We start from the raw sequence: 18,253 nt of genomic DNA on the forward strand, positions 1-18,253 counted from the left end.
TTTCCATAATTTTACAAATCTCAATAAGCATATTTCATGTCACACAGGAAATACCAATCCTACACCAACTTACTAATTGGGTGTAAAGGTAAAAACTGGGGAAAGACTCACATACCAGAGAATGTTTGGTACAAGTAATAAGAATTGGGCGAAAATTACAAGGATGAGTTAATTTGAAAAGAGAGAAGGGTGCATTTCAAAGTATTAGAAAGAAATAAAGATATCCAAATGGCTTTGATAAAAGTACTAAGAAGGTAATGGAGCTAAATCACAATATACAAGGACATTCCAGACCCTTTGGGGAATACCATGATCAATGGCAGAAAGGACAGCCATGATGTGTTCTTTTATTTCTTCAAGCATGTGAGGAAGAGGTGGTACACGCACAAGAGATGCATGGTATAACAGCTGAAAATCTGGTAGCCACTGTTCCAGAGGTAGGCCAATACTATGAACGCCAAATTCAATCTCTCACCATGGTAGATGAACCTTAAGCTACCTCCAGAACCCACAAAGAAAGTAAGGCAAAGGCCCATCTTACTAAAAAAATAAATTGCAGCTACAGGAAAAACCAATCTGTGAGCACAACTAGATACGCTATTTCTGTCACTGGGTTCTCTGCAAAATGAATGAACAAAAGAGTCACGTATGTGAAAACTAAGAAATGTAAAGATAATGCTTTGGTAATAGTACATGCTATATTTAACCTGTTTACGCCATAGTAAGTTTTTCTTTCCCTTTTTTTTTTAAGTTAGATTTATTCAAGTAATCTCTACACCCATGGTGGGGCTCAAACTCATGACACCAAGATCAAGAGTCACATGCTTTTCTCACTGAACCAGCCAGGTGCCCCAGTTTTTCTTTCCTTTGGACTGATTTTTTTTTAATCGCCATGTAAAACAAGAGGTTTTCTTCCCTTAAAAACTATTCAACAGAAAAGTTACTAGGCAAGCCATTACAAATTCTCTCATTATCTAGCTATCCCTATTTATTTTAAAGTTTTTTTTGAAGACACATTAACCCAAAAAGACCTCCCTCAGCGCTAATTTCATATGCTCAAGGAGGCCACCCCCCAAAATTAGTTTTTTTAAAAAGGGGAATAAAAAATTTAACATAGGGCACCTGGGTGGCTCAGTCCGTTAAGCGGCTGCCTTTGGCTCAGGTCATGATCCCAGGGTTCTGGGATCAAGTCCCACATTGGCTCCCTGCTCAGCGGGGAGCCTGCTTCTCCCTCTCCTTGCCACTCCCCCTGCCTGTACTCTCTTCTCAGTCAAAAATAATAATAATAATAATAATAACAACAACAACAACATAGATTTAGGAAGTATTCCTAAGTCTGCAGTATATGTGGGATAGGCCACATTAAGTGTCAAGTGTTGGGTGTTTTCAGAACTCTTTAGAAAGTAACAAAATAGAAAGGACTGACTTCCTCTGTATCTGTAGGAGAGGAAAGAAGTGGAACTAAAGAGGGACTACCTAAGAAAACAAAGAATTCAGATGGAACTAGGTAAACAAAGCCAACCCTAAGATACTGTTAATATCTAGCTGAAATTTTGCCTCTTAGGTCATAGCTGAAGACAAGCCAAGCTTGCTGAACTGTCTGTACTTTAATTTTAAAAATGCAAAATAAATCATTTTAGTTAATGGAATCATTACGTAGTTGCTCTAAAATTTAATCAATATACTAGTATCTTTTTCAAATCAGTCCAACCTACTGTCTCTTAAAATCATCTATCATTATTTATGCATTTGCCTCTTTACCAACAAATCTGTTATAAATACATAAATCTTCCATGAGCAGAAAATTTAAGTCATAAAAATGCTCTACAAAAAAACACTTTTTGAATACTCTCAGAATTCACTACTACTGATTTATATTTTCAAGTGAAAAGGTCATTCTTTCCCCCCCCCATTATCAAAATGTTTTAGCCTGCTGTGTAAGCTTTCTCAATATTAAAAAAGCCTGAAAACTTACAGCTCCTTCTTGGCGTTCTGGTGTATTCTGCATTCCTACCACTAGATGCCAGACTGTACAGCAAAACAATAGGACTATAGCAAGAATAGAGGGATTCAGGTTTGTCTCCTTAATTTTGAGACTGTTTAGGATTCCATTCTAGTACTCCAAAGTGGTGATTTCCAAACCTTGACACCCTAGTCCCATCCCTAATCCCAAATAAGGATCTTAGAGGTGAGGAGAATCATATTTTAGTAAGGACTACCCCAAAAGCAACTACTACTTCTATTAATTTTTAATTTAGTAGAAAATATAAGATAATTACTTAACAGAATAAAAATACATCACTTGATATAAGAATAAAAAAAGATTTATTTATAGGAAAACAAAATGAAAGCGTTACAGTGATCCAACATAAAAAAAACAATATATCCATGATATAAACACAAGGTATATTCCTTCCCTTCTTTGAAGATCTGAAGTTTCAGAATTACCATCCCACCTGTAGGAAAGGAAATATGTAAATATCAAGTAATTTAAGAGTAAACGCCAAAATTACAAATTCACTCTTTTTGTATTACACTCCACGAACTTACTAATATTTCATCAGCCCAGTTAAGGAGATATAACCAGGATTTTTAAAAATAAACTAATACTGTATCAAAAATGCACAAAACAGAATTTCCTAAGCAAAATAAAAAGTCAACAAACAACTCAACAAAGTACTGTACTTACCGCCACGAAACAGACCCGGGGAACAGAAAAAATGAAAAGAATTCCTGCATTCCAACAAGACAGGAATCAAAGCTTAAGAAACTCCTCAAATGCAGTTCAGAGTACTATATAAGAAAAAAATTATCTGGAGTCCAAGGAACTGGGACTAAGTCTGGAGAAAAGTATGTTATTAATAGGGGGTGATCAAGTGTCCTGGTTTTCCTGAAACAGTTCTGGTTTACACCTGTTGTCCCAGTGTCCCATTCAGACAGCACATCCTTTCACTCTCAAAAGTGACCCAGTTTGGAATATAAATTCTATGTCACCCTAGTTATAAGTGACCTAATAAAAGTCTACATGTAGCTAAGAATTAATATACTACCAGCATGTACTCCTGGCATATTTGCATCTTTCTTTCTGGAGTGCTAAATTCTGGTTCTTCCTTAGCCTTCCTAAAACACAAACAAGCTTCCACTCTATTCATTTTGTCCTCTCATCCCCCAACCCGTGGGCATTTTCCTAACATTAATAATCTCTGATTCTATTTTTTTTCACTCGAGAAAATCATCTTTTAACTTGAACAAAAACCTCTAGGCAAACGATTCTCAAATTTCTTCTCTGAAAATCAGCCTAAGGTCTTCTGGGAAGTTGGAGATACTAGAAATTTTCACCTCTATATCCAAAAATATCAGGGATATAATCTCAACTGTACCCTGAGTGTCCCTTTCCTGTTTTAAGCAATCAAGACTCATTCTTCACTCTGTTAAAATAAATTCAGGAATTTTTTGTTTTCTTCTATCTTCCAAAATGTGTGACATGGTGCTATAAATATTTATAGATTTATAGGTGAAACAAAAGCCCATTTCGCCACTCAAAAGATCGGTGGGGATGGAGGAAAAATAATAGGCAAAAAGTCCCCCTCATAGCTAAGTTATACTGTTAACAGTCCAGCCTATGTTTAAAACATATGTAGGAAACCAAAAGATTTTCATGGCCTTTCTTAACAGTTTAAATTCTGCCTAGTCAGAGTGAATAATGAATTGCAGTTAGAATCTCTGCCACAGTCTACCTCACCCAGAAAACACAAGTTCATGTCCCGGATGCAATTAGAGCAACAGAATCTTTATGATCCATCATCCTACAGCCTTGCAAACCTTAGTATGACAAGTAGAAATTCTGTATGTTCTACAATATTCATCATACACTACAATATGCCAAATAGTCTTAGGACTTAGAAAAAAGGCAACAGAGGACAAAGCTGCTGCCATCAGGAAGCTTGTACACTAGTGGGGAGAAACAATCAGTAAACAAATGAACAAATATATGTCAGATGGTGCTAAGTGGATTTCTTAGCACTTAAGGATGGGACATGTTTTTGGGGAGGCTGCTAGTTATACATGATAATCACGAGTCTTTGGATAAAGAGACTTTTGAAAATTATGGTAACAATGGTAGTGTGTCACCGGTGGCCTGGAGGCCTATGGAACTGACTACCACAATCAACTACCATTTTCCAGAAAGTGGGGAAATGTGGAGGTATCCTATTAATTCTACAGTACACATGTCTGCTTCACGAACCTTGCCAAACCAAAGTCTTATTGAACAGAATCTTCTCTTGTTGATTCTACAAAGCCCCTAGTTTTATGTGGATAACAAGTAGGGACTGGGAATCTCATTTACTTATTCATACACTTCACAATTAAACGAAAGCAACCTTGAGTCAAAATTACACCAGCCATTTACTACAGTTCATTAAGTCCCACACTTGCGCAAAGTAGGTATCAAAAGACCCCTCTAACCATTAACAAATGAAGGCCATTTCTAAATTTTTTTTTCAAACTGCTGTAAGCAGTAATGACAAATATAGCCAGAAATAGATAAGCACCAAATAATAAGCTATCTATACAGCTTTAAGTTTTTAAATAATGCTAAGTGGAAAATATGAGAATTATTAATAAATCACCATAAGATAAAGTAGAAGTATTTCTCCTAAAATGTTTAAACTTAAGCCTTTAAGTTTCTACAAGAAGGAATAATCACTAGGAGTGTTTCAACAAAAAATATCTCCACCCTCACAAATTTCATAACTATACAATTGTTCTTATAAAATTCCATTATGACCCATGTTTACTTATTTCTCAGCATTAAAAAACCTGATAATTTCATCTTCTGACAAATGCCTTTTTAAAAGGCTATCTTCTGAAATAAAACTGTTTTATAAGCTGTCAGATGTTAATTTTTTTAACTTAAAATTCCATGTAAATTATGCCTCAATAATATTAATTAAATGAAAAAAATTCCACTAGTTTGAATCTTTAAGCTTTTGCCATAAACTGTTTGCTGACCTAAAAAAAAACTTTTTCAGAACAATGTATGACTATAGGAAATTTGGTATGTTTTATTTAAATTCCAAAATAAAGTTATTATTTGATTAAATCTATGTTTAAAAGTCATCAACCTAACTATACTACAGCAAAAATTTAAGAATTTTTTGAGGATTATCTCTTCTATTAAAAGTTGACATGATCACAACATATTCTGCACACTGCATGGTTAATTATGGATTTATTCCGCCTAAATATAGGCTTTAAATATTTCTCAATACAAGGTATTCTGATAAACAGACCTCTGGCTGCTAGGGAATATAGAAACAATGAATTTAACAGTTTAATGCTTACAGTGGGTTTTTATTTAGCTCTTCTGCTTCTATGTACCAATGATTAACAATACTAATAATAAAAGGCTAAGAAAAGTCTTAGTTGATGCTTTCATGAAAGCAGCTATCTATTTTTAGGTAGAAAGATAATATCACATATATTTTCAAAATCTATATATTCTAACTAGATGGATATCTTAAAATTCCCTTGAATTTCTGAGTTACTGTATCTTTCTCTTGGTTTGTTATGAGAAGGCAATATAAATCTTAAATGGTCTAGTCAAGTAGCAAACAAAAATTCAACCATCTTTCTCCCTTTTCTAGAATATCAACCTTTCACCAATTTGCCTTTTGCTATGATGACAAAGGCTCCCCAAACAGGCCTTCTACCCAACTAAAAGGCTATTACTTTGAAAACTACTACTTTTCAAGTATGATCTCTCCCTAAACTTGACAAATATTGGAGAACATTACACCTTTTTGTTGCACTGCTATATTGGATACCTTCCAGAATGAATGAGATTGGCAGATGGGGAAAAGGGGTGTCTGTTTTTAGCTTTTTCTATTTTTTAAAGTCCATTTCTCCCGGTTAGAAATCTCTTCTGACTTACACTCATTGGATAGTCTATCCTAAGTACTATTCATTTCCAATCTCTGCTTCAAGCAGTTATGATGAAGATACTAATCTCACTATCACTGAAGTTCTGCTCTAGGCTCTCCCATTTCTTTGAATGGTGCCATCCATATCCATTTGCATATGCTAAGACTATATGACAACAGGATGAAGTGACATCAGAATGAGCAAAGGATCTAGAATCAAATTCCAGATTCACTATTTATCATTATGACTTCAAGGCATGTGAATTAGCCACAGTTTCAATGTCTCCATTTTACAAATAGGAATAATTATCAAAATAGTACAGGAACATACTTAGAATATTTTATAAATTTTCAAACAATATTACAAATATTTGATCTTGGTAATTTTACTTAGTATCTTATTTTATTGATGAGATTTCCCTCATCAATTTTCCAATACAGTACTATGAAACCACCTCAAACTCAATGACTTCTGTACAACCTTCTTTAGAAAGTTTATAAAACTCAATTTCTTCAACCGGGAAGTGTAACCATGGTTACATGTATATATGGTAAAATCTTTATACATGCAGATCTCTTTATACTTTACAAAGTTCTTTCATATCTTTAGTCTTCTGATTATTACAATAGCCTTGTGACAGACAAGGCAAGGAAAGCTCTGTTATCTCCCTTGTAAAGATTTAAATACTTGCCTATCTAACGTACACAATACAATGACTATACCGGAACTAAATTCCTTAAAACAGTCATCTTTAAACTAAAGGGGTAAAGATACACAAATATTTCCTCTCAATTCTCTCTCTTCAGTCCCAGTGGTCTGAGTCTTGTCATCACCTCCTCTATTCTAAAATCCATACATTTCTCTTCTTATCTCTCACAAATCTAATTCCCAGTACAGACAGTAACCACTTCTTGTTTGGCACAGTATTTTCTGCTCATTGGCATCATCTTCATTCTGGCTACAATCAACTGAAGTTGACAAGGTATAAGGAAGGCATCACATCATTCAAACCAAGTTCACAAGGAACAGGTTTCAAGAGTTTTAGACATCTCCAAGTGCCTCAGAAATTAGAAGCTTTATCTTACAAACAAGCTTTAAAAAGCCAATAATGTTACAAAACAGTCAATTCACCAGATTTCAGGTGAGGAGGGCTTACGTGATTTACCATGAGAGGAACACATAAAGCAGTTTTTCAGGCATCTGACCCAGAGATGTAATCATTCCCAATTCTTTAAAAAAAAAAAAAAAAAAAAGCCTCAAAAGCTACAGGTTGGTCACCAAGTTAAGAAAACACAACTCTAGTAAAGAAACTCAAAGAAAAAAGCACTCCTAGGTTAAGTCTACAAGCCCAAAGTTAGGAAGCAGCTTAAAAGTTTTCCATCTCCTGATAAATGGTTTCACCCTGCACAGCACCTTCAACAGCTAGGGAATGTCTCAGCCTCCTGAGTGGCTCTATAAATAGCTAACTTAGCTGTCAGTTGCAACTCTAACTAATTCTTAATTCAGTACCTGTGATTGCTCTTTATTGCCACTCGGGTGTGTTGGGGGATGTTTCCAGGATGTGCGAAAAAATCTGAAAATAATGCACTGGTCCACTCTAAGTCACCAATTCAAAATATATTTTGCAAGAATATGAAGAACAAAAATAAATGAATGTTTGTACTGTATCAAGTCTAAAATTTTATGCTGAATTAATACTTAACACAAATTCCTAACCTGACAACTAATACAAAATTCTTTTTTTAAAGATTTTATTTATTTATTTGACAGATATAGAGACAGCCAGCGAGAGAGGGAACACAAGCAGGGGGAGCGGGAGAGGAAGAAGCAGGCTCATAGCAGAAGAGCCTGATGTGGGGCTCGATCCCACAACTCCGGGATCACGCCCTGAGCCGAAGGCAGACGCTTAACCGCTATGCCACCCAGGCGCCCCAATACAAAATTCTTTGTCAAAAAAAGTTACAAAAGCTAATGCTGAGAAAAGAAAAATAAAGGAGGAAATACTGTCAGCTAAACCTTAATTTCTCAGTCATTAAACAGTCTAAAAGTATAAATGAGCACAAGGATAATGTTGTTACATCTTCCAGATCTGAAAAAGTGATCATATAAAGAACAAACCAGATCTTTTCTCCTGTTTCATACCAAAAGATCAAATGCAACTATCCTAAAACCCTCGTGGTATGCAATTTTAAAAAACAACTTAATTGCAGAGCAATAGACTCAATTTTGTATTTACCAACGAATACTCACACTGGCCTTATCAAATCAAAACTAGACCAATTCCCCCGTGACAGATCACCTGAAATAAAGCTAAGAGCCAAAATTATTGAAATCAGTTTTGTCTGCTACTCACCCAAGATAAATGCTACACCTTTCCAAAATCCCGCCCCTCTCTTTCAGAAGATGCTATCTGCAGACAAACTTAGCAGTTAGAAAGGTACAAGCAACTATTAAAACAAGTTCCCTACATATAATTATGAATTTTATACAACTAAAGATTATTCTAAACTACACCAGTAAGTTTCTTATTTAATTTCAAGACAAAAAAAGGTAAAAAGATGGCCAAAGAGAAAGATAGCTCACACTGTATTTGACAAGTATTTGAAAATCAACTCCTAAGTAGCTACCTATATAAGTACTGCTGAGTAAAAAGGTTGAGACCAAACATAAGTAGCTAATCAGAAAAACTGATGCAACCTTGGCCTATTCTAGAGTTTTACTATTAATAAGTAGATCTATCCTAACCCCATCTATTATATATATATATACACACACACACACACACACACACACAGTATACATACACTTCAGAAACAAAGTCCTTCCAACAAGCAAATAAGTAATCTTTGAAACAACAATGCTTAGATTTCTATGGTTCTATGAAGTTAAGGGATAAAAATAAGGTTTGAGAAATAATCCACAAATTCATCACTTAACCAAATAATTTTAAGATGATGTTACTATACATATGAGCATACAGTGATAGATTAATAATGCTCCACTATATATACCCACAACTGATCTCCCATTATAACCAAGAGCCATCAAGACATTAGTCAGTGTAGATCATTCAGTCTATGGCAACAGTTAAATGATTACCATCTTCACCCTTTTCTAGGTATCAATTTATAATCCTGGCACATTTTCGTTGGCAATTTCCTCCTAAAACAAAGTCACATAAAACAATGCAGTCCCTCCCTCCTAATGACAGTTAAGATATGGAAGTTTAAATTGTTTTTCAAGTAATGATGATACAGTGGTAGGTGGGACACTCCAATGGAAAATGAAGCAAAAGCTCATATAGAAACTGTACATAATCTTAGTTTCCAAAGCAATAAGCCAAGAACCCAAAAGTTAGAAGGACACAAACATATAACATCACAGAACAGCAGAGCAGGGAGGCAATTTAGAAAATAAGCAATTTAAGTAAGTAAGGGATTTTCTAAAGGTCAAATGGAGCTGGGGCAGCCTCCCATATATCAGTTCAGGGATTATTCCCTTTGAAGCATATTAATAATTTATTCTAAGAAGTACAGGAAGTTGCTGTTTCCAAATGTAATTTTACATATTTAGGAAATTATACTTCTGAAAGAAAGACGTTCTCTCAACAATATCCCGTTCCCTAAAAGTCCTCTGTGAGCTAAGAAGTTCTTCAAACTGCCTGGCTTCCACTTAAGGTTCTTCACTGCATATGAACGGTAAAATTTAGTTTCCTTTTACTAGCAGCATCTCAATTTATGTATTTGTACAACACAGCTAATAAGCTATATATTCAATAGGTTTTATAAGGATTATGTTATGGTTCAAGACAGAAAGGATTCATTCTTTCAATCTTATTAACTATTATCCCTATAATGGAGGTTATGTCCTAATTAAACTGATTTGATCAAATTCCATATAACACCAAAGCCTGAAACGTCTCCTTAAACTTTCATAAAATCTCTATGTCCAGATCAAAATTAGGTATATATCATTTCTGTTTAGAAGACTTTTCCAATAATTCCTGCACAATCTATGGACTCGGAAATCCCAAGAACCTCAGATATTGCCACTACTCATGCAGTCTATAGTAATCAAGCTAATATAAAAAGCATGAAACAGTAAAATCTCATTTTCAACCTCAAGATCAGCAAAACTCCTTGTCTTCCATATTTTAACATTAGAGACAGAAAATAAAGATCTAGTGTAATTTTGAAAATCAGCTCTATGGTCCAACTTTACCCACAGTAGTCAAAAGCTACGTGGAGATGAGATGTATCTAAAGTTTATGATTAAAATCCATACCCCATCCACAATCTAGCTTCAATTGCTCCCACTGTACCTCTCCTTACTCCTAAACATATTCCTCCTGAAGCCCCAAAGGACTCAATTTACCCTCTATGATTAAATAGACTCCTTTGTTCCCATATTTCAGCCCTCCTACCTAGAAATGTTTGCTCATGCTGTTTCCTCCACTTCAAATGCCCACTGCTCCTGACTATGTATCATTTAAGGTCCAGTTCTTCCCCTCATCAAAAGCACTATCTTTCTCTCCAGTGATTTTCAATGTCATTTGATATGAACTTTACCTCATATTGCCTGATAATACAACTATCTGTATACATCATCTTCTCTACTAGACTGACAACATGATCAAAATGTCATTTTTGGATTTCTCAATAATCTCAACACAGTAACTCAGATACACAGTAGAGAATATGCAACTGCTAATGAGTACATTAATTTCCACAAGACTAATAAACTCTTACTTGGTAGAGATCCAGCTTTAAAAATCAATGAATGACTGGGCCACCTGGGAGGCTCAGTTGTTTAAGTGTCTGCCTTTGACACAGGTCACTATCCCAGAGTCCTGGGATGGTACCCCACACTGGGCTCCCTGCTCAGCGGGGAGTCTGCTTCTCTCTCTCCCTCTTCCTGTGCACGCTCTCTCTCTCTCTCAAATAAATAAATCTTTAAAAACAAAACAAAACCTATGAATGACTAATAATTAATGTATCATTTGCAGGTAAACAGATGTCAGTAGTTAAACCACATAAATCAAACATGCCCCCAAGAATCTTACTGACTTTAACTGGTTTATCAAACCTTTTGTATTCATAATGACCATCACATTTTCTGTTTAAGTTTATTCATAAATTTGAAACTCAAAAAAACTCAATTTCCAGACAACACAAAAGCCACGAGATCAGTGTAGCTGATCTCATTTAGCAACCCAAACCACCATGTATAAAAATACTCGAAAGTCCAATTTCACATGCCAAGCTCATCTAAACCCTTGCACAAATGGTCAACAGGACAGTGCATTTCTTTCTTCTTATCCCTTTCAATAACCCTACCACAAATTACCTAGGAAAAGGAAAGAACACTTCTCCAGCCCCACATCACTGGCACCTAAACCTAGGAAAGCAGCTTAATAAGCAGGAGGAAAGCATACTCTAAAATGAGGATTTGGGGAGGAGGGCTGAAGAGAACAGATTATCAAGAAAACTCCTACCCCTATAAGACCTTTAATGGCTCCCTCTCCAGCCTCATTTCCCTCTTTTATTAACACTTTGCATTCCACCACACAAAACTACTGAAAATTTTCCCAAACACATCATAATGCTCTTTCTTGCCTCTATGTCACTGCATGTGCTAACCTACTGAGAAGAAACTTCTCTGTCCATCTGGCAAATAACTATTCATCCTCAAAATCCCTGTTAGCTCCTCTATGAAGCTGTGACTAACCTTCAAAATTACTTAGTCCAGCCCCTAATTTGAAATGTTACGTAAGAAGTATTATTATACATTTATCTTGATGTATTACAATTATTTGTTTGCACATTTTCACTATTAGATCTCATGTTCCTTTTAAGGTAAGGATCAAGTGTCATTCATCTTTACACTATTTTCTAGATTTTGATCACCTTCTCTCAGCACCCCATGCTAACTGCTTCTGACTAGTGTTATTGCTGGTACTGCTCAATGTTAAACAGAACTCGATCTTTTGCCCCATATTCTTACTCATAGAGCAAGCAAAAGATGTTCATAATTTCCTAGAGAATTTTAATAACACAAAATTTAAAAAATATATATTTGCTCTTACAATTCTCCTTTTTCTACTCAGATCTTCTCCAAGAAAAAAAGTCACACAAAATAATTAACTCTTAAGTCATTAGGTTCACAAATGAATTAAGATTTATCTACATTTCACTTTCAAAAGAAAATTAATTTGGATTTTCACAGACAGTTCACCACAGAGTCCTAAAACCAGGAAAGAAAGGGCAAGGTTGAAGGGGGTGGTAGGAAGAAACTGATTAAGGTCATTGCTTGGCTCATTCAATATAGCCTATTAAAGTCATATACTTCATTTCTGGGTATCTTTATTTGCAATGTTTTTGTCAATGTTTTATAACAAAGCACACAACGCTTAGCAAAAACAAGGCCTTATGGCATTCTGCTGTCAGATGTGGACTATCACAGGTAACACAAAGTTTAAAATCAAGGGCTGCCTTGGAATTTACTTTTAACATCACACATAAGCAAATAATAATCATAATAATAATGGAAAGAAAGAAAAGGAAAGAAGAAAACCCAAGATTTGACTAATTTGAACTCATCTATTTGAAGTTAAACATACCAATTATAGGTAGGTCCTGCAATGAGTAATATTTTACTGTGTTAAACCGCTCTAGTTTTACATATCTAACTCTGGAAGTTTATTTCCCAACTTCTATAATTCTTCACATCTTCAACCAATAAAGAATTTACTTGGTCATGGAACCTAAGTTTAAACAAGCACTACTCATAGCAAAGACTATTGTACAGCAATCATCCTCTTCCTTTATTTAAAAAACCCTAAAACACTGTTTGAAAACACATTAGAAATCCCCCCCATGAAAACTTCATTCCCCTTGTATTCATTCAGTGTATTTTTACTCCATACTTGCTATGTGCTTTTTGTAGAACAGTAAAGACGACACTCAAGGGCTCTTTATGAAAAAAACTGTAACTACAGAAGCTATAAATTACAACAACATAGTGTTTACAGGGAAGTACAAGATACTATGGAAACATACACTATTTTGTGAAGACACAAGTAACTGCTCATTGATACTCACACAACTAAGTATTATCTCTCCTGAGAACCTTAAAAAAAATGTGTATTGGATTAGATTAAGAGGTCCATCCAACTGAAAGAATGTTTGACTCAAATATTTCCATTTATCAATAAACTATATAACTTAGTACCAACAAGGAAATCTTTTTGTTTCGGCTCAGGTCATAATCTCAGGGTTGTGGGATGCCTGGAGTCTGTTTGAGATTCTTTTCCCTCTTTCTCTCTCCCCTTCTGCTCCTCTCCCCATCCATGTGCATGCCCACGTGTGCCTGCTCACATACATACATACATACATACATAATCTTTTTTTTCCTTTCCCTTAAAGGGGGTCTGCCAACCCTGCGTGAATGATGTGAATACCATCCTGCTACTTGGTTTTTGGTATATACTTGAATTACAATAAGATTTTCACACATTAGCTGTATTTAAAATACAGTGCATTTGCATTTCTTAAGCATCCACAAGATAACTGACTCTATTGCAACACATAAAATTTTTAACATCACATACACATACCACAACCCTTGTTCAGAGCTTATAGTCACATGAAGAGATCTATAACTAGTAGAAACATGTACAGTAAGTGTAAATATGAAGTCACTTGTACTTATATGCCTACAATCTTTAGTGAGAGAAGAAATCTGGAAAGCAATGCTAGTTGCTTCAACCACCACTCGGAAGAAGTGTCCCTTGAGTAAAATTAGGGTCCCTCTGATGCTTTCAAGTAGTAAGTTTATGAGTATCAGCACCATTTTGGAAATTACTGCTAGAATTCAGTTCAGAGAAAACTTTCAGCAATCCCCACTTGCCCCTAGAATCAACTTATGGCCGAGATTCAGTAGTCCTACTATCACAACAATCACTACTCCTCTCCAACGCTTGCCTCATATAAAGATTCATTCTAAAACCATCATTTCTTTCCTTTTGCATTTTGACATTGTGTACTTTATCCTTCCTTACATCTAGAATGAGTCTGCCATACAGTTAGTACTCTGGAGGCCCCCTGCACATAGACTACAATGTGATCACCACCTCCTAGAGTTGTATGAGGAAGCAACTCTGAAAAACATTTCAAATCTATTTCTGGTCCCCTGTTTAATTCTTAAAATTAATTTCCACTTTCAAGAACATATCCCCAAAAACATGCCTCAATACAGTTTTCAAACGGAGCAACTGCAACCCCCATTTTTCCCCCCTGGGACAATATTTTGAAAACATCACCTACTACTTCAACAAAACTAACCCTCTTAATGCCTCCTGGGTTCCATGAAACACATAGCAATTTTTTACATTTTTTATCAATGCTGCCAATTGACTATTACATTTAATTTTGAAACCACGTAATTACCATTCACTGCAACTAAGAAAATCACAATAAAAATATTATTGAATGTTTACTGGAATAGATCTCTATACTATGTCCCAAAATTGTTCATGGAATAGTCTGAGCTGAGAAGGGAGATTATATGTAATCATCCAATATTTACTGAGCACCCATAGGGTCACTGATTAGGTACTTCAAGAAGAAATATAGAACAGTACAGAAAAGTACAGTTCCTATTCTACAGAGAAAATACACGTGAACCCAAAACATATATAAAAGCATGATACTATGTTTAACAAAATTATAAACTTTAAATGGTGATAATAAGGTTGGAATGACAGGACCAGGGGACGTTATCCAGTAATGTTTTTAGCATAAGAGGCTACTTTAACTGTAAGTGTTAAGGAAAGCAAGTTAGTTTTTAAAAACATTTAAAAGGAGGGAGGTATCTGTTTTGACAGAGAAGAAGCTATTTTGTGTCCAAAGAATGGTATGTGCAACTGCGAATAGTCTGGGGGTCAAGAACTTATTTTGGCACAATTGGTAACTAAAGTGCTTGGCTGAAAAGGAATAGCTTAGATGTAAAAAAGTGAGGAAAAATGGATCAGGAGTCCCAATTAATGATGAACTTTATGAAGTCCTTTTAGGGAAAGAATTAGGTATTACTGTTAGACTCTTTCTGCCCCCAGCAATTGCCTTTCCAAGTCACACTGCACCTTCCTTCCAATCTACCTAACAGTGTGACATAAAGGATTATGCCACATCTTCTGCTCAAAGTCCTTCAAAGGCTGGGTCACTGTTACCTACCAAACTACTCAGAGTTTAAAGGACCTCTTAAATCTACTTCCTCTCTGAGTATCCTTTTCTCCTCTCTAATATACACTCTTCCTTAGGGTTACATTTTCTAGTCTCAGAGCCTTTCCAATCTTAAAAATTGAGGACCCTAATAAGATTCTGTTTATGTGGGTTTTCTCAATCAGTATTTACTGTGTTAGGAATTAAAACTGAGAATTTAAAAATCATGTATTAATTATTTTTAAAATAATAATTCTCATTCCATGTTAACAGTTTTCATGAAAATAACTATATTTTCCAAAACTAAAATTTAGAACAGTGGTACTGTTTTGCCTTTTTGCAAAACTTTTTACTATCTGCCTTAATAGAAAACTGTTAGATTATCACATCTGCTAACTACATTCAATCTTGTTGCAATATCATACATCACATAGCCCCTGGAAAACTCTACTGTACACTCATGAAAGAACAAAGATGAAAAAGGCAAATAATATCTTAGTATATGGATATAGTTTTGACCTAACAAATAAGCTGAAAGGGTCTTAGGGAACTCCCAGAAGTGCAAGGACCACACTTTAAGAACCACTGCCATGAATAAATGAGTATGGTTTATTCATTCCCTGGAACAGAAGAGCATTATGTAAAACGTCACTCTGAGATGAAAACACAAACCTGATGCTAGACTGATTACCTGGGTTCAAATCCCAGTTCTCCTCTTTCTTGACTTTGAGCAAATTACTGAACTTCTCAGAGCCTTAGCTTCTTCTACAGTAAAATAGAGATAATAATAAAACCTTGGTCACAAAGTTGTTGAAAGGAATAAAGTTAATAAATGTAAAGTATTTAGGGGTGCGTGGGTGGCTCAGTCGTTGGGCGTCTGCCTTCGGCTCAGGGCATGATCCCAGAGTCCTAGGATCGAGCCCCGCATCGGGCTCCTTGCTGGGAGCCTGCTTCATCCTCTCCCGTGTTCCCTCTCTCGCTGGCTGTCTATCAAATAAATAAATAAAATCTTAAAAATAAATAAATAAATAAATAAATAAATGTGAAGTGTTTAGTACAACGAGTGCCCAGCACAAAATAAACACAAATAAATATTAGTTAAATAAATATAGAATCAACCAATGCATCAATACGAAGAACATGCATTGCTGTACTGCCACTACATCCTAGTATAACTTGAAAAATCCTTAATACTGTATTCCAATAACCTGGCAAATTACAACTTTGAACATATTAATACAAATGTTTAGGTTCATCAGAATTACCATCTAAAGGAATATCATTAGTAAAATCTGACTACTGGAAATGTTTCTCCATTAAAAGAACCATATACACAATAAACATATAAAACTCTAAAAGGTCAAATCCAAAAATTTAATTCTCTAGAGAAATATATAAAGCAGTTTAACGGGGAACACACTGAGACAGAACACAAAGTAACGGAAATGCCACTTCAGCCATCAAAAGAACAGGAAGAGCAAATACTAAGGATGTACTTTGAAAATCTAACCCTATTTCTTCTTGGTAGGGCTCTAACCTCTTGCCAAGAAGCCTTTATTTTTCTTACATCTTTGATTTTAAAGGGGAAATCAGGAAACTAAGCATTCTGGAAATAGAAGAGATGCACTTTTCTATGCATCATGGTAAACTTTCACATCAAATATTCTAAATGATCAGGGTCAAAATAAACAATTTTGTTTAAAATAATGAATTCTGGTATTTAATTAAAATAGATTACTTTTTAACTATTAATGTACTTTTAAAACATCTAATTAAGTATTTCATACAAGTGTTTCACAAATCAAATGAGGGGAAAAAAAGCCTAGTCACTTATGAAGTGACCTCATCTGCCACTTTGAATTAAATTCAAAAACACCTTTAAAAATTATTCAGAAATATAAAATATACAGTAAACATAAAAAGCCTTGCTATAAGGATAAAAAAAAGATGCCTAGAGTCTAATATTAAGTATTTTTAAAAATAACAAGTCCACTAGTGAAGCCTATGTACTTTTCAAAGGTATTTTAGAATTTGCTAATTACGAATAAGGCAGCTACCAAAATGGTTATATATTAAGTTCTCTTCTGAATATCTCTTTTAAAATACATACAAGTCAGAAAACAACTGTATATATCAAGGAGGAAAAAAATTACATTTGTGTAGTTCTACTACATACCTCAGGCATTTGACATATTTGACTCCATTACCATTTTCTGTATTTCAGAACTATTAAGACTAAATAGTAAGGGACAGAATAGGTTAAATAATGAAAAGGGAAAATATAAATCATATGGTTAATTCTTAAGAGAAAGAATAGTAAGTCCATACATTAACCACAAAACAACTGCCTCTTTAAAACAAGATCCATTTGGAAAGCCTCAGTTACTTTATTTCTAAACAAGACAAACCTTGGGGCAGATTTCCCACTTAGTATCTTCCTCACATGCATTTTCTTGCAAAGCAGATTCCAGTTACCAGATACCTTCTCAACAATATGCAAACTAAGCACCCAATGAAATCACAAATAAATACATTTGATTAAAAAGGTAATTATTTCAGGTACTTTGATATTTTACATACATTTTCAATGGTTATACAAACCACTAATGCAAATACAAATTCCACCTTCTACATACTCACTACATTCACAAATCCTTACTTTTAAAAAAATTGTTTCCACAAATTTAGGCAGGGTATAGATCTAGTACACAACACACAAAGCCCACACTACATCTACTACAGAGATACACTTATAATGAGTGCTCAGTAAGAACAAGATCTTGATTTGTTGTCAAGATCTAAGGCAGACAATGGATGGAATTAAGTATCCCTGGAAATTAAGCGGGGAAAAAATACGGATAAAAAGGTGAAGTCATTATTACCATTAACATAAATACTGTATTTCAGTGTGACATGTTACAATTAAATGCCCAAGGACAGTAAATTAAACAAATATAGAAAAAAGAAATTTAAGTATTCATATCAAAAAACAAAATGAGACGAAAGGTTTTGAAGTCAGATAAGAATGCTTTTTAAATTAAGAATTTATAAATTTAAAAAATTGTGTTTTGGGGCACCTGGGTGGCTCAGTTAGTTAGGCATCCAGACTC

The 18,253-nt window shown here is 34.8% G+C and overlaps 1 protein-coding gene across 12 annotated transcripts in view; it reads right to left on the reverse strand.

Moving 5' to 3' along the window:
- Positions 1–18,253, reverse strand: part of PICALM (phosphatidylinositol binding clathrin assembly protein) — a 98,189-nt gene that overhangs the window by 76,443 nt on the left and 3,493 nt on the right. The window lies entirely within an intron of this gene.

The sequence above is a fragment of the Ursus maritimus genome, unplaced genomic scaffold (genome assembly GCF_017311325.1).
Source record: "Ursus maritimus isolate PB19 unplaced genomic scaffold, ASM1731132v1 scaffold_16, whole genome shotgun sequence".
Lineage (NCBI taxonomy): Eukaryota > Metazoa > Chordata > Mammalia > Carnivora > Ursidae > Ursus > Ursus maritimus.